This window comes from Gossypium hirsutum, chromosome D11 (genome assembly GCF_007990345.1).
Source record: "Gossypium hirsutum isolate 1008001.06 chromosome D11, Gossypium_hirsutum_v2.1, whole genome shotgun sequence".
In the NCBI taxonomy this organism is placed as follows: domain Eukaryota; kingdom Viridiplantae; phylum Streptophyta; class Magnoliopsida; order Malvales; family Malvaceae; genus Gossypium; species Gossypium hirsutum.
This window is the reverse complement of record NC_053447.1, coordinates 60,005,936-60,020,798: the sequence shown is the minus strand read 5'-3', so window position 1 is coordinate 60,020,798 and position 14,863 is coordinate 60,005,936. Positions and strand designations below refer to the sequence as shown.

The 14,863-nt window shown below is 33.4% G+C and overlaps 1 long non-coding RNA gene across 1 annotated transcript; it reads right to left on the bottom strand.

The window, feature by feature from the left end:
* Positions 1–7,857: 7,857 nt before the first annotated feature.
* Positions 7,858–9,591, bottom strand: LOC121223345 (uncharacterized). Its single transcript, XR_005920692.1, has 2 exons — positions 9,467–9,591; positions 7,858–8,742 (listed from the first exon to the last, which is right to left on the bottom strand). It is a non-coding gene; the product is annotated as an uncharacterized lncRNA (long non-coding RNA).
* Positions 9,592–14,863: the final 5,272 nt, after the last annotated feature.

Here is a 14,863-nt window from a genome sequence, read left to right as displayed (position 1 = left end):
CACATGCAGAATGACAACCAATCGGACTGCTCAGAAGAGCTATTAACGGGAAGCTTGAAGAAGCATATAACGGGAAGCTCGTGAGAGCCAAATACCGAGATGCTCATGAGAGCTAATAACGAGATGCTCTTTCGAGCTGTGGTGTGTCTGCAACACATGCAGGACCACAACCAATTCAGGAACCCTGAATCCATCGAATTTCATTTATTCAAACGGGACTTAATATTTGTCGAACTCTGTCGGATATATGACTAATTTTCATACATGTCAATTACACAATACACATACATAATATTCAATTCAAACATATAATTATACAATTTAGTTACCCGAACTTAGATCGACAATGTTCGTGTATACAAAATCTACTAATCCATTACTTTCTCTTTTCCACGATCTAACTCTGTATTTGATCTATCCGGATCAATATGAATGAATTTTAACATCAATTTAATACATTTCATATTCAATTCAATCCAATTCACATCTTAGACAAAATTACCATTTTGCCCCTATATTTTTTATTAATTACAATTTCATCCCTAAGCTTAAAAAATGAAATTCATGCAATTTAATCCTTATTCCAAGCCTAACCGATTTTCACATGTAACATTAGTAGCCCATGTATTTCACAAAATTTAGAATTTTTCCATAACTTTTACATTTTTCCAATTTAGTCCCTAAATCATAATTTCATCAAATTTCTCTTTACAAAAGTTGTTTATCTATCAACAGCCTTTCATTTTTTACCATAAAACTTCATAATTAATACATACTCAACCAAGACAAAACCCTAGTACTTTGATTTCTTTACAAATTAATCCCCGATATAATTAAATTAAGCTATTGCGATCTAAAAAATATAAAAATCATTAAAAACGGGACAAGGATACTCACCTAATTAAGCCAAATAAGCTTGTCTTTCTCCAAGTCTCCATAGCTAGGGTTTCCATGTTTTTAATTTAGGAAAGATGATAATATGATGATATCTTACTTTATTTTATTATTTATCATCTTTCTATCTTTTTACTTTCCAATTTCATCATTTTCTTTATTGAATTTTCTGATGATTACTAATCATATTTATCTACTAACTCCACTAATTGGTCTATTTGTCATATAAGGACCTCAAATTTTGAATTCCATAGCTATTTGATCCCTTTAGCTACTAGAATTCAACTTTTGCACTATATGCAATTTGGTCATTTTTATCAAATTAGACATATAATCGGTAAAATTTTCTTAAAAAATTTCTATCACAATGCAGACCATGAAAAATATTAAAATAATTTTCCTTCCAGACTCGAATTTATGGTCCCAAAACCACTCTTTCGATTTCATTAAAAACGGGTTGTTACAGTTCCGTATTCTTTATTCGGGTGTACAAATATTAAAGTACTATGTTAACCTTGCAAGGCGATGTCCACTACATGATTATACCGATCAAGGTGAATTCGCTTCTAGGGCAGTGGTTCTTCCACGACACAATGATTGTTTTATTTATTTAGACTTAGTTTGTTTTCCTGTCAACGCTAACATTTTTTTTGCAATAGTATATTTCCAACAATTAAAAGTAAATTATGCTATTGTTTAAACATGAGAATCATTTATGTTTCCTACTATTGGAACCAATGAAGGCTCCTACAAACAACGAGCTAGAGTACACTTGAGGATATTTAGAGCAAGTGAAGTGTTCTATTGAGGCAATTGGTTTGAAGGCACCTGAGTAGTGCAAGAGTGTGCCTAAGTAACATTGGAGTGGTTGCAAGCTCTATCTGTGTTGGTCAGTGGGTCATTGCAATCAAGATGGGCTTGGAAGGCCTAGCGAGATTGAGTAGGTCTGAAGAGCCTTCAGTTTGAGTTAATCAGAGGACCTTTGAATTTGAGTTGGTCAGAGGACCATGAGTGGATCACTGGATCCTTGTATTTGGGATAGGGCTTATGATGCCCTTATCCATGATAAGCTACTAATACATGAGATTTGTGGAGCTAGTCCAAGTGTCATCGAGTTTCTAACCAAAGTATACTGGAGGATTATCGAGTCCAAGAGCTTGAACAAGAGAACCAGTGGAAGATGTCTTATTTAGGCAACCTATAAGATTGTGTGGAGAAAGGAGTGACATGCCAGAGTTTGTGTGAATGAGCATTAAAGTCTGAAATTGAGATTAAGATCAATCTAGTTAGGTGGTGTCGTATGTATTGTGGTTGGCCAAGATGGTCACACTAATTGGGGTGACCATGGAGGGGATGAGAGAGCCTAAGTTGAGGATGGCCAATGTGTCAAAATTTCCCATGTTGAGAACTTTTGTGTTGGTGACGCACATAAACCACAACCAGAGGGAATTTTTTTTAGTATCAAAGATATGGTAATATTCAATCGACAAAAGGTTATACCATTAAGGGTTTCTCAAGGTTGTAACCTAATGATTATGTGTTGTGGCATTGAGTCCGAGTGTTTGGTAAAGGAATGGGCATAAACAAGACTACACCAACGATTAAGAATAGACCAAGTTCAAGTCTATGCTTGATGTGTGTTGAATGAATCATAACCATAGACCTTAAAGGCCCAAGATGGACTTGAGACTGAAATGTCAACTCAATGCAACAAGGTTACTAAAAGTGTGGTTTCATGTTGATGAGGAAATTGGCATAGTAAATGGGGGAGTGTCATGGTCGGCAATTTACTATGCTAGTTATCAAGGTTGAGCTTTCCTCAAATGATCTTGAGTGAAATTAAAGTACAATAACTTGGAAGTTGGAATTTGTTGGATACCTTGTAGTCCTAGAGGGATGTTGTGATGCAAACTGGGTAACTGATAAAATTAACTTTACAAGTGGGTATGTCATTACTTTAGGTGGAGCAGCTATTTTTTGGAAGTCTACTAAACATGTGTATTGCTCATTCCACAATGGAATCAAAGTTTATAACTCTTGACTGAGCCGAGCAAAAGGCTTAGTGGTTTAGGAATCTACTTACAGAGATTTCTTCATGGGAGAATGGAGTACTTGCTTTAGAGTACGTGAGGTCTAAAAGGTGTTCCACCTTCTTTATTTGGGTGTATGAATATTAAATTATTGTGTTAACCTTGGGGGTGACGCCCACTACACGATTGCACCGATCAGGGTGAATTTACTTCTAAGATAGTGATTCTATTATTTTAAATATAGTTAGACGTTTTCTTTGGAGGAATTCAACAATTATAATAAAATTTTAAATATATTTTAATAAGATAAAATTAATTGATCAATCATTCTTAAAAAATTAATTAGTCAATCACTTATATCTTTAAATATATTTTAATGAAATAATAGAAAGATATTTTAATCAATCACTTCTATTTATTTTGGAGTTACATAGATATAAATATTTTGATGAATTTCTTCCCAATTTTCTCAACTTTCCTTCGTATTCATCATTTATCTATTTATTTTATTTAGTTATTAAATCATTAATGGTTATAATTTAATTTTTAAAACTTTAATCTAATGGCTCATTTTTTTTCTCATTAAAATATTTTTCTTTTTAATCATAAAATTTAAAATATTCTTTAATAGAGAAATGATAAAAGTACCATTTAAAAATGCAATAATTACTTATGAATATATTATGTCTTCATGGTTTAGTATCTTACCATACCAATACAAGTACTAAACTTAATATTAAGAAATTTTGTATAATTATCATTACACTTAATTCTAAAGAAATCTTAATTTTTATATAAAAAATATTATTGAACATTTGTTTAATCATTGAATTTGTAACTTCAATGATAGGTTGGCAAAATGATATTAAATATCATAAAATATAAAGTCTTCAAGGCAAAACGATAGGTTGACATTTAGAACCTAAATTGAATGGTGAATCATGCGTTAACTTAAATGAAATGATCATGAGACTAACAATTAATGATAGGAGTATGTTACAAATGCTTTTAAATGGCTAAATTATGTACTTGATTTATTTATACATTGTTTTTAAATTATGCTAGCATCACTAAGCTCTTTTACTTAACATACATATTTATTTATTTCCGTGCGTAAATGACATGTAGGTTTTAAAGATTTGAGAAAACCAACAGCATTCATGTTTCCATTTTCAGCACAACAAATATGGTATAATCCTTTTGATGTTATAGTAAAGGTGGCATGTACCTAATGCCAAAACTTGTTTTTGGAGTCAATTATCGTGCCTTGGTATCTTTTATGCTTGAATTTTGTAATGTAAGCATGTTCTATAGGCATATAAGCATTTGATGATATCATGTTATTAGTCTAAATAGTTAATATTGTTAATTATGTCAATCGAAACGTTGATGTCAATTTTTGTTAAAAACACTATTCAATCGGAAACAAAATTTATCATGACAAATTCGAATGTATGTTTTTTTAAAAAATCCAAGTGAATTTTTTTTATACGATGTATTAGGTATAGGAGAAGTTGAAAACAAAATAAGGTTCAAACTTCAAAACATATTTATACGATCCTTAATACAAATATTATACCTCTACTACTAAAAAAATTCCTAAATCACCACAATGTGGATGAAAAAAAATATTATATGTTAAAAATATTTCTTAAAAAGATATTATTTAATAATAAATATAAATAGAGTGACATTTTTGTCACTCATCTCTTAACTTCCGTTACGAGGGTGACATAGCACATTAATTTAAAGGATTAATAACCAATTTAGTCCCTGAAATATAACTAAAATATCAATTTTAAAATTTTAAAAGTCTTCTTAATAATAATTTTAAAAATATAAAGGGTAAACTACTTGGATAGTCATCCAAGTTTTAGCGTGTTCATATTTTGGTCAGCGAATAATTTTTTGTTAATTTAGTCACCTCGTTAGATTAATTGTCATGTTTAGTCACTCCACCATTAAAATGCCTCGGTCACTAAACAAAATATTGATGTGGCAATCTTTTGATTGGTATAAAAGCAAACTTAGGAGCAAATGTCCCTACAAAATCAATGCCATACTATTGGCTGTGTCCTTTCACCACAAGCATTGCCTTGTGTTTGTTTAAAGAGCCATCAGAATTGAATTTGGCTCTAAAAACCCATTTGACACCTATGATCTTTTTCTGAACAGGCCTATCCACTTGATCCCAAGTATCATTTTTATGGATCATATCAATCTCAGTCTTCATGGCTTGCTTCCAATGTTCATTTCTTACAGCTTCTTCAAAGCTAGAAGGCTCAACTATGGCCACATTACATCTTTGATAGATGTCTACAATAGACCTGGTCCCTCTCACAGGAGAATCATCCACATTTCCACTGCTGAAATCATTTTCTTTTAATTCCAAACTGCTTTCAATCTGACCTTCTTCAAACTGACATGTGTATGAACCATCCAGGCTCCAAAAATTTTCTTCATTAAATTTGACATCCCTGCTCACCAGAACTTTCTTAGTTGAGGGATCAAATATCCTGTAGCCTTTTTTGGTCCTACTGTAACCAACAAATATACCTGGAACTGATCTATTCTCAAGCTTGGTTCTTCCTTCAACAGGAACAAGGACATAACAAACACATCCAAAAACTTTCAAATGAGAAACGGATGGCTTGAGTTCATGCCATGCTTCAGAAGGATTTTTATTCTTCATAGCATGTGTTGGCAGCCTATTGAGCAGGTAGACAAATGTGTTGACACCTTCAGCCCAAAATGTGCTTGGAAGTTTTCTTTGAAATAGTAAACACCTAGCCATGTCCATCATTGTTTTGATCTTCCTCTAACACACTCCATTCTGCTAAGGAGTATACACAGTGGTCAGTTGATGATGGATTCCAACTTGCTCACATAGCTTCTGAAATCTTTCAGACAAATATTCAGTTCCATTATCTATCCTCAAAGCTTTAATTCTACAGTCTATTTGATTTTCTGCCAAAGCTTTGAATTTTCCAAAAGCTTCAAATGCCTCAGACTTCTGCTTCATGAAATAAACCCAAAAAAATATGGTTAGGTCATCTATAAATAGTATAAAATACTTACTTCCATTTAATGAAGGGATCTTCATTGGTCCACAGACATCAGAGTGCACTAACTCAAGCTTTTCTCGAGCCATCCATGCTTGGTTTACTAGAAAAGGCAGTCTAGCCTGCTTACCAAGCTGGCACACTTCACAAACAGCCTCTTTTGGATCAACCTTGGTCATGTCCTCTCCCAAATTCAACTTGTGCAGCAAATCGAGTGATCTAAAATTTACATGTCCTAATCTTCTATGCCATAGGCCAGTAGTGTCAGTTAAGCTTGTATAAGCTTTTCTCTCAAGCTAGCTTACATCAAGCATAAATCACTTGTCTACCATTGGTGCTGAGACAATTTCTATACCATGAACATCATTAATAACACAAGAACCATTCTTGAAAACTAGTGAGTAGCCTTTTTCAACTGACTGACCTACACTAAGTAGGTTCTGATTTATATCAGGTACATAAAGCACATCTGTGATAATTTTGTTACCTGAATCAGTGTTGATCACCACATCACCTCTGCCTTTGGCTTCAATCAGATTCCCATTGCCTATCCTGACCTTCAAGGTAAAGCTTCTGTCAAGGTCTTTGAACAAGCTTCCATCAGCTACCATGTGATGTGAGCAGCCACTGTCCACAAGCCAGCTGAATTTGGCATTGCTTGTGGTTGCAAAGCATGAGGCAGTAAAAACATGCTCCTCCTAAGCTTGAAAATCCTTAGCAGTTTTATCTTGTACTTGCTGCTGAGCATGAGCCTTCTCTTTGCCTTTGCAAACTTCTCATGATGGTCATACTGTTTGCAACTCTTGCACTAAATATCTGGTCTATTCCAGCAGTACTTTTCCAAATGGTTTGTTTTCTTACAGTGAATGTATGGTGGAAACCTCCTTCTCCCTTCATCTTTTCTTGATTTCTCCCTTCTTTCAAATCAAAGGATCTTTGCTTTCTGACTTGAGCTAGAGCCTTCTCTGACTTTTGCTTGAAAGGCTCCTTCAGGATTCTCTTCCTACCTACTAGCCCTTCCCGGCTCAAGTGCATAAAGTGAGTTAACCAAATCAGATAAAGAAATGGTTGTAAGATCCCTCGAGTCTTCCAATGAGGAGATTTTTGACTCAAACCTCTCAGGGAGAGTGGTAATAACTTTCTCAACAACCTTACTGTCACTAAAATCTTCTGCAAGGAGTCTGATATTGTTAATAGTAGCCATGATCCTATCAGAATATTGCTTGATAGTTTCTGACTCCTTCATTTTCAAATTCTCAAATTCCCTTCTAAGGTTGATTACTTGTTGTTGCTTTGTCTTGTCTGATCCTATGAACTCCTCTTTCAACCTATCCCATGCTTGCTTGGGTGAATCACAGGCCATAATCTGAGTGAAGATCACATCAGACACCCTATTTTGTAGGCAGGCCATGGCTTTGTGCTTCTTGGCTCGCTCCTCACTATGCTGCCTCATTTGTGCAATAGTTGGATTTTCCCTCAATGGAGGTGGTTCAACATCATTTTCAACTACACTCCACAAATCATGTGCTTGGAGGTAAGTTTTCAGTTTAACTACCCAAATGTGGTTGTTCTCTCCAGCAAACACTAGCGGTGGAGGAGGTGTAAAGCTTATGTTGTTAAAACAGGTTTGACAAACTCGATTTCTTTTTAAGTTTGTTTTAAAACAGAAAGGACTTAAACAACAACAGAGGTCCTCAAAGACAAGAGGCTTTGATTACCATTTGTAGAAACTAAATGGCAGCAACCATGAGCAAATATAAACAGCAAGCAAAAAATAAGAGAAAAATAATGAACAAAAATTGTAACCGAAAAGAAGAAGTCATGATTTCATTCACCATTTGAAAATATATTCAAGTTACAAACAAATTGGACAGTTACCTAAACTTGTAACTGCTCTCACCGATATAGAAAGTTACTAAATTAAGTAATACAAAAAGCAATGCTAAAAAAGTCAGCTATTACATCCATCAATTTCAAATCTAAAATTTACTAACTTTAGATATCAAGTTACATGCCAACTTGATCACATTACAAAAGAACAAAATCAAACAAAATAAACAAATAGCTTCTAGTTCATTCTTCATACTGGCATATGGGCGGTGCTGCTGCTGCTCTTACTGCTGGTTTTTTGTTGCATTGCAGGCCAATGCTTAACAACACAACTCAAATGAATCGATTGAGCTCAAATCAACCACCAAGATTATGCTTCCTAAAATAAGACGGTTGATACTTCGTAAGCTACCGAAATTGAAGGGTTTCTACTCCAAGGTGCATACTACAGATTGGCCATTCTCTGGGGAGTATATCAACTTTAGAGAAACACAAGGAGAGAGCCAACCCATTATCTCTGTTCATCAACCCCTATTTTGGGTCCCTAAGGTAAGATCGATCTAAATGGATTTGCATATTCTATCAATTACTTTAGAAATTTGCTTTTATTTAACATATATATGTTTCTAAATTTATCAGGAAACATTCCCCAATTATAAGAATTGGTTTCGGTTGGGAATGGCAATATAAAGGTATGGCATAGACATGGAGCAGTTCCGAAACAATATTGTCCCAAACTAAGAAGGTTTGATTGTCCTGAAACATGAGTTACTATCTCAGATTGTTTCATTTAATCATTACCAAATCTTGAGTACCTTTCTTTTGGAAAAGGACTACCTTCAATGAATTATTGTCATGTGAAGGAGTAAGAGATGAAAACGAGCATGCAGGAACACTTGCTTGCTTGAAGGTTAATTATGAGATTTCTGTCCAAAGAAGAAAATTTTCACAAAGGGACAGTTAAATACACCAATGGTGCTTGGAGTACAAAATACTAAAGGGGAATATGTAGGGCGTTGGGAAGGCGACCTTAATGCCACCACTCAGCAGTTGTTTATAGAAAAGGTATGCATAAATTTAGAAAAATTTTATGTTGGTTTAAATGGATTAATGCTCACACTTGCTACCCTATAATTTATAGTTATTGATTTTTATGGTTAAAATATGTCAGAAGTTCATGAACTCTTCACAAATTTGAAATTTAGTTCTTGTACCTTTATTTTCAGGAATTTAGTCATCTACTTTTTATATTTCAAAAAATTCAGATCTAATTGTTAACATTATTAGTTTTTTTAATTTGTTGGTGTGACATTTTAAAATTTTAAAAAAATACTCACGACGTTTGTAAACTTGCAATGAACTTGAATTTAACAAAACAATTTTAACAGTGTTAATAGTTAACCTAAATTTTGAAATCTAAAAAGTGGATGAACTAAATTCCTAAGAACAAAAATATAAAGACTAAATTTCAAATTTACAAAGAGTGTAGGGACTTGAAAGTTCATCAATGACTTTGCATACAAGTTTACTGCAAAGGCTGCAAAATTTACACGTTTTCATTTATGAATAATACACCTATTTGTATGAGATACATGATCAAAATGAAGCTGAATATTAAGATATAGAATCATTTCAAGGTTTGGAGCTTACCAAATAGTGACAGAATTAAACATTCCCTTTGAGAAACCGAATGCCCACTTCTTTTTTCCTTATTTTCTAGGAAACCAGAGTACATAAAAGTTTTGTTATTCAGAGATCAAATTATAAGGTTTTTTCTGCTACAGTGGGGAAGTATGAAAAGAAGGGGAGTTGGAATCGGGATAGGTAAGGGAGGTGGGAGGTAAGGAAGATTAAATTATTTCTAATTGCGTTATTTGTGGAGTTTGCAGATGGGAGATCCGTTGGTGAATGATAATCAATAGAGACATTTTTCTAAGGTAAATAAATCAATATTTAACTCTTTTCTTCCTTTTTTCAGTTTGTATTTGTTGTTGATGGTGTCAAAAAGAATGCGAAGATTAGGTTCCACGATAAATTTTGATTTATATTTTCCAATATCGTAACCAAGAACTGTTTTCTTTGGATATGTATAGGTCACTTATCGTTTTACTACCCTTGTCTCTGAAGTGCATTGTGAATAAGGGACATTCTCCACTTTGACATCAGAAGCCGCTTGTTAACAATTGTGAGGTGAGATTTCAAAAATCTTTTGAGTAAACATAAACTATACTTCTTTCCCAAGTTAAACTCTTATAAGTAAATTGATAAGTTTTTCCCTCAAATACTACTTTTGTTTCAACTGAATTAGTGAGTCGTACTTATTTAATTGAGAATGAACATTGTGAATGGTTGAGAAAATGATTTAAGAGGACAAAGGCCAATTTTATGACCACTAGTGGCACTGACATTATTTTCTTGTGATAGAAACAGCTCAGAGATTTGCTTTCCAACTCTTTCCATTGGAAGGTGATATCCCATTTTTGTTTTCTTGTATCATTGCGTTCTTTCGTGGTTTTTTTTTCATTTTTCTTAGATATTTGATTCCCTATTCTTGTTGTACTAGTTTTTCTCTAGCAAACTAACCTTACTTAGAGGAACAAAGCAGCATGGGTGTGGAAAACTGGAGAAAGATACGGCACAACCAATCAACTAAATGTGTGAGTCTATGCCTTACATATGTGTTTGATTGAAGGGAAAAAAACAGAACTTTGGAATACTTTGTTCCATTTTTATATAAGGGGATGAATAATGAAATTACAGCGGATGCAAATAATAAACATGCCAGCAATTACATGCACTCATGCAGTGACAATCACTCAATCCATTACTATGAAAGAGCCTTAATTTTGTATTTTCTTAAACTTATTACATCCTTCTACTTTATAGGCTATTCATATTGAAAAGTTTCAGCTCAAGGATAAATGCTACAGAAAGCCCAAAATTAAAGGAAAAGTGGAGATATTTGCTTTAGAAAAGTATGGGTTTCAAAGAATCACAAACATGCTTATGTTTCATAAGGTATGAGTGTTAAAAATATCCTACTTTTAGTAATGAGCTTAAGCATAAAATGTAGTTTAATGGCAGAAATTGATTATTTCGCTTATCATTTTGGCGCAGTTGCTTTATAAAGAGTTATGGGAGATGCCCTTTCATTGCAGGTTGAATTGCTCTCTACTAGAGTATATTGTTGCAGGTTAGTTGCAGATTAGTTGCAGCCATATTCATTGATCTAATATGAATTATTGATAAATTTTATTCTACCATAGTAGGTATTCAAGAATCAGTCCATGAAATTTTAATGAATTTGAAAGAAATTATATTGAGAGGGAATTTGTATGGAACTCGTAACGTCTTTATTTGTGCCAAGGGTCCCGGATATGTAACTGCTCAAGACATCATCTTACCACCTAACCGAGAGAAATAGAGGATACGGTATAAAAACGTCAAAAAACTTTCACGACGGAAGTTATCCTATAGATGCTGTATTCATGCCTGTTCGAAATGCGAATCATAGTATTCATTGTTATGGGAATGATAATGAAAAACAGGAGATACTTTTTTCTAAAAATATGGACAAATAGAAGTTTAACTCTGAAAGAAGCACTTCATGAAGCCTCTCGCAATTTGATTGATTTATTTATTCCTTTTCTATGACTCAATTTCATAATATAAATTTACAAACATTCAATTTAACATTTTATATAATGTTTGCCGATATATCTTATTAATGTTTAGTATCTTACCATATCAAGTACTAAACTTAATATTAACAAACATTGTATAATTATCATTACATTTAATTCTAAAAGGTAACTTTTTTATTTATTTATTTAACAAAAAAAATTTATGATAATTTTGAAATATTATTTAGAAAATTTAGTTTAATGAAGAGAGTATGATATTAATTAAGAATTTTTTGAAAATATATGATGTTTCATTTATGTAACAAATGCTATTCTTTCTGTGTGCACTTTTCTTCTCATATTGACTCCAAAATTATTTTTTGATTGGCTTTCAGGTCATCCCTAAACTACAACATTTGGCATTACATAGTGATTACTTTGCAATGGTAAGTGATGGTCAATTTTCAAGCAGCCTTTTTCATGAAATAAAAGCTTGTGAAGTGCCTGGCGTCAGTGCTAAATCAATTGATTTCCAAATTTATTTCCTTGAGAGATTCTACACTCTTGAAAACCTTATTATATCTTGGTGTAGAATGTGGAAAAGATAATGGACATTGATGTAGTGACCTTAACAACACTATCCAAGAAATGTATTTAAGAAAGGTATTATTGTATATTCCTTTAATTTAGCTTTGGTTATTCTAGCTTATTCCATAATATCATTCTTTCTTTCATATGGTTTGGGTTGGCTTCGTTATAACCTTTATGAGCTTTAATCCTTGTTTCGTTTTTGGATTTTGGAGGCCGGTTTTCAAGCTATTGGGTATTTAGTCTTCTCAGAATTTTCCAAGTCAATTGAAATATGGAAGGAGAACATTCATGGAAATTTGGATTTGAAGAAACTTAAGGTTTTAGAAGTTTATGAGTGTAATAGCATGACATACATATTTAGCGTTTCCATGGCTTTAGATCTTGTGCAACTAGAAGAAATAAAAGTGAAACAATGCCCTATGATGGAGCAGATTATCAAAAAAGGAGCAGAGGAAACAGAAATGGCTTTAAGACTTGAGTCATGTTCAAGGTTGACAAGTTTTTGTACGGGAAGTATTACCCTGAAACGTCCATCTTTGTTTACAATTTTAGTTAGATGACTTGCAGAAGTTTTTTTGTTAAGTATGACTCCTATTTTCAGTCAAATTTGAGAAATAATCTTTTAGTTAAACTCTGTTTATTTATTTCAGTCAAACATTGATTAGTTTAAATTATTTTTTTATTATTTGACATATGAATTTAGCCTATAAATAGGCTATTTTACAACCTTAGTAAAAACACCCCATTTAGATATTAGAACTCATAACACATTTAGAGAATTTTGTGTTTATGTTTTGAGGGTTCTTTATTTTTAGGGTTTAGGGTTTAGTTTTATTTCCATCTTTTGTAATCTTCGTTCTCTTGCCATTATAGCAAAATTATCTTTGCCCGTGGTTTTTTATCCTCTTTAGAGGGGTTTTTCCACGTTAAATTTGTGTGTTCAATTTCTCAATTTATTCCACTATTTTTGTTACTTGTTGCTTAATCGGGTCGATTCCTAACAAGTGGTATCAAAGCTAGTTCAATTTTCGTAGATCAGCCCATTCAGATATGACAGCAACAAGGTTTGAAATTGAGAAGTTCGACGGTGAGATAAATTTTAATCTGTGGCAAGTTCGGATGATGGCAATTCTAGTTCAATCCGGTTTGAAAAAGGTTGTTACCTGGAAAAAGCCTGAGAATCTAAATAAAACAGAATAGGAAGAGTTTGATGAAAAGGCATTGTCTGCAATTCAGTTGTGCCTCGCAAATACGGTATTGCAGGAGGTATTGATGGAGAAGACTTCATCCGCCTTGTGGAAAATGTTAGAAACTCTTTATGCGACTAAGTCTCTAGCTAACCGTTTAGTGTTGAAACAACGTCTATTTACGTTTCGCATAAACGAATGTAAGCTTTTTAGAGATCACATCAGTCAATTCATTACTCTTTTAAATGATTTAAAGAACATTGAGGTTTATATTGATGATGAAGATCAAGCCATGCTATTATTGTGCTCTTTACCCCATTCATACAAGTCTTTCAGGGAGACCCTGATTTATGGCAGAGACAAACTTTCGTTCGAAAATGTGAAGGGTCATTTGTTGAGTAGAGACAAACTCGACAATGAGCTTCATTTGGATAGCAAGGTAGATAGGCAAGCTTCCGTTTTGATGACATCAAAGAAACGAGACAAAAGGTGTAGCTATTGTAAAAAGTTAGGTCACGTCAAAGTAGATTGTTATAAACTGCGAAATAAAAGAGCTGATAAGAGTAACAAGGAAGATGTAGCCGATGCTAATTTGATCGATGAAAGCGTTGATGATTTCTTGTTAGTGTCAACGAGCAATAACTCCAAGTTCACGTCTGAGTGGATCCTAGATTCGTGATGTTCTTTCCACATGTGTCCCAATAGAGAATGGTTCTCCACATACAGTTCGGTTGAAGGTGGAGTTGTGCGCATGCGAAACTATTCATCTAGTAAGGTAATTGGTATTGGTATTGTTAAAATTAGGATACATGATGGGACGATTAGAACATTCTCAGATGTCAGGTATGTACTTGATTTACGAAAGAATCTCATCTCCTTGAGATTTTAGACTTGAAAAGATGCAGAATCAACATCGAGTCAAGCGACATTAAAGTATCTCGTGGAGCTCTCGTTTTGTTAAAAAGTAAAAGAACTGGCAGTCTTTATATTCTGTAAGGTTTTACAGTGACCGGTGAAATCGGACATCCCTCGTCCGTTACAAGTCGAAGTCAACTCGTTTGGAGCGGAGACAACTTGGTCATAGGAGGGAAAAATGTATGACCGTTTCGTTGAAGAGAGGTTCTCTTTTGGATACATGTTTTGAAAAGTTAGGGCACTGTGTTCGTGAAAATCAGACCCAGGTTAGTTTTGATTTGGCATTGTACAAGTCGAAGGCTAGAAGTCTTCCAGTTTCTAAGTATAGATTCGACTCAGTTAATTCCCTGCATAGTTCAAGATAGGCTCGTGACTGGCTTTGGCAAAGATGGCGTTGTAGAAATATAAGTCAAGGTGAAGATTTGTTAAGTATGACTCTTATTTTCAGTCAAATTTGAGAAATAATCTTTTAGTTAAACTCTGTTTATTTGTTTCAGTCAAACACTGATTAGTTTAGATTATTTTATTATTATTTCACATATGAATTTAGCCTATAAATAGGCTCTTTTACAACCTTAATAAAAACACCCCATTTAGATATTAGAACTCATAACACATTTAGAGAATTTTGTATTTACGTTTTGAAGGTTCTTTGTTTTTGGGGTTTGGGGTTTAGTTTTATCTCCATCTTTTGTAGTCTTCGTTCTCTTGCCATTATAGTAAAATTATCT